Source organism: Myotis daubentonii, chromosome 3 (genome assembly GCF_963259705.1).
Source record: "Myotis daubentonii chromosome 3, mMyoDau2.1, whole genome shotgun sequence".
NCBI lineage: Eukaryota > Metazoa > Chordata > Mammalia > Chiroptera > Vespertilionidae > Myotis > Myotis daubentonii.
The window spans coordinates 73,863,180-73,866,540 of NC_081842.1; the positions used below are offsets into that span (position 1 = coordinate 73,863,180).

The following is a 3,361-nucleotide window of genomic DNA, read 5'->3' on the forward strand; positions in this document are numbered from 1 at the left end:
CCTGTCACTCAGAGAGTAGGGGTGATAGGGGAGTTGGGGCACTGCCCCCTGTCACAGAGCAGGGTGGATCAGGGGGTTGCGGGGCCGCCCTCTATCACCCACAGAGCAGGGCCGATCAGGGGGTTGGGGCGCCGCCACTGTCACACTCAAGGCAGGGCCGATGGGGAGGTTATGGCTCTATCCCGTCACACACATAGCAGGGCCCGTGTGTGTGTGGGGGGCGTGGTTGGGGCGCCGCACCCTGTCACACAGAGAGCCGCAGGGCGATCAGGGGGTTTGGGAGCTCCCTGTATCAGGCACAGAGCAGGGCTGATCAGGAGGTTGGGGTGCCTTCCCCTGTCAGGAACAGAGAAGGGCCGATAGGGAGGTTGTGGCCCCACCCCCTGTCACACACAGAGCCGCAGGGCGATCAGGGGGTTTGGGCGCTGCCCCCTGTCACGCTGATCCCGGTGCCGGGAGGCATATTACCCTTTTACTATATAGGATAGAGGCCTGGTGCATGGGTGGGGCCGGCTGGTTTGCCCTGAAGGGTGTCCTGGATCAGGGTGGGGGTCCCCACTGGGTGCCTGGCCAGCCTGGGTGAGGGGATGATGGCTGTTTGCAGCTGGTCACAATTCCTTCAGGGTGGAGGTCCCCACTGGGGTGCCTGGCCAGCCTGGGTGAGGAGATGATGGCTGTTTGTAGCTGGTCACACACCCTTCAGGGTGGGGGTCCCCACTGGGGTGCTTGGCCAGTCTGGGTGAGGGGCTGAGTGCTGTTTTCAGGCTGGCGGGTGACGGAAGCTCCCAACCGTTCCTTTTTTTCTTTTTTTTTTTTAAATTCTGGGCCAGCTTTAGCTCTGAGGCTCCAGCTCTTAGGCCTCCGCTCCTGAAAGCAGGTATCTGGTTTGTTTCGGTTCTATAATCGAAACTCTGTATCAACTCCAGCTCTGAGATCCCGGCTCACTGAAAGCTGGTTTCTGGGGTTTTATTTAGCTTCTATATTCGTTACAATGTTTCTTAAACTGCAGGCTCAGAGGCCTGCAAGGCAGGCGGGGAACGTTGGAGTCCTCCATCACTGAAGCAAGCAAGCCTCATGTTAGTTTCAAGCTGCCTGGCTGCCGGCCGCCATCTTGGCTGGCAGTTAATTTGCATATCTCGCTGATTAGCCAATGGGAAGGGTAGCGGTTGTACGCTAATTACCATGTTTCTCTTTTATTAGATAGGATAAGCCAATGAAACTTAGTTGTGGTATTTAGCCTGCAGGTGGTTTCTTTACCTGGAGAAGGGGTAGGATAAGGTCAACAATATCATATATGACTAGAGGCCCTGTGCACAAACTCGTGCACAGGTGGGGTCCCTTGGCCTGGCCAGTGGTCGGTGTTGATTGGGCTGTCTCACCCAGTCCCAATCATGATCAATCGGGGCTGGCCGGCCAGGGGGAGGGACTGTGGGAGGTTGACTGTGGGAGTGCACTGATCACCAGGGGGAAGCTCCTGCATTGAGCATCTGCACCCTGTTGGTCAGTGCACATCATAGCGACTGGTCAACCAGTTGAGTGGTCGACCAGTCATAATAGTCGCTTAGGTTTTATATACTAGTTTATACTAATAAACTCAAGGCCCGATGCACAAAATTCATGCAAGAGAAGTCCTTCCTTCCCCCAGCTGCTGGCACTGGCTTCCCTCTGGCACCCGGGACCTGGGCTTCCCTCCCAGCCCTGGCTTCATCCGGAAGGTCATCCGGAAGGACATCTGGTCTAATTAGCATATTATGTTTTCATTATTATAGATAGTACATGGAAGTCCAAGAATGTCTTGGAATATTTATAGATTTTACATATAAAAGGCAATTATTTATATTTTGGGATATATTTGTAATTTTAATACAGGGATAAATGATCAACATTGTTTAAAATTAACTTTTTGAATACACTCTTATGATTGATATTTATGCGTCAACTACTATGAAACTGAGACTATTATTGGAAAGAACCTTTCCTTCTTTTTTTACAGTGAATTCAGGCTCTTTCAGAGTTTTCACATTTCTGTTTTGAGATCGGGAGGTGCTGTTGTATTAAAGTTGCAGGTTTCTGTAAAAAAATCCCAAAGCAGGTCTCCATTTTCATTGTCATCAATGAAACAGTCAGAAGTTCATAACACTCATACTTAATCCCCAAATTGCCCAGCATCTGAGTGAGACTGGTCGACGTGACATGCTGGCAGAGGTCATTCCAGGGTAAGCGGGATCTGCACTTTTTCCATAGCTTGTCCCAGACGCTGGTTCCTGACACAAGAATAATGAGAATCTTAGCCTTGGTATCTAAGAGACTATGGAAGAATTTCAGGAAAACTGGGATGTCTTTTACATAATACAGAATCTGAATCATATGAATAAATTACCTTTTCTGAAGTTCTTTTTTTCCATCATTCTATTTTGACATTTAGATGACGTCGCCTTATATTATACCAAGCAAACTTTATGTCCTTGTGGTCTTATGACTTGGCTTCAAACTCTTTGTACTTGGCAATTTGTTTAGCACGTGGTTCAACAACTTCATTGTTGATTTGAACTCCTGGGTATTGAGCCTGCACTTTGGAGAGAATTTGAAGGTCAAGTTCATCTCACCTCTGTCAATGCTTAGAATCTTAATTTCTGATTTGTTGTCTCTGATCCTTGCTATTCTGCCTGGCAGCTTCTTATCGGTGAATTCCTGCATGCACTGGTATTCTGTGGAATTGTTGAGAAACCTCAAAAAAGATTCCACATATCTGCTGTGATCACGAAACAGGTTCCTCATGGAAGAGGCCATATTTAGTTTTCTCTGCAGTAGCTTCTTAACAGGTCTCCCTGTCTCTAGTTTATCCCCTCCCTTGCTAATTTCTTTTATTCAACATGGCTAGTATAATTCCCCACTTTCATCTTGGAAATTTCCTCACTTAAAAACTGACAGTGCTTGTTATTTAATCAAAATGAAACTCTTCAGCCTTTCTACCTTAAAGTCAAATACTGACCTCTGACCAGTGGAGTGCGGTCAGAGATTGATGTCCTTATATTCATGCCTGGACCACAAAACCTCCTACACGACAGGCCACAGGCTTTCTGCCTTCCACCATTTGCTGGCTGAATGTAGGAGACCCAGCAGAGAACTTCGTGGTAGGCAGTGATGGCGAACCTATGACACGCATGTCAGAGGTGACATGCGAACTCATTTTTTGGGTTGATTTTTCTTTATTAAATGACACTTAAATATATAAAATAAATAACAAAAATATGTCTTTGTTTTACTATGGTTGCAAATGTCAAAAAAATTCTATATGTGACACGGCACCAGATTTAAGTTAGGGTTTTTTCAAAATGCTGACATGCCGAGCTCAAAAGGT

General features: G+C 47.2%; 1 pseudogene; it reads right to left on the reverse strand.

The window, feature by feature from the left end:
• Positions 1–1,928: 1,928 nt before the first annotated feature.
• LOC132229292 (histamine N-methyltransferase-like) lies at positions 1,929–2,790 on the reverse strand (annotated as a pseudogene).
• Between the last annotated feature and the right edge of the window lie 571 nt (positions 2,791–3,361).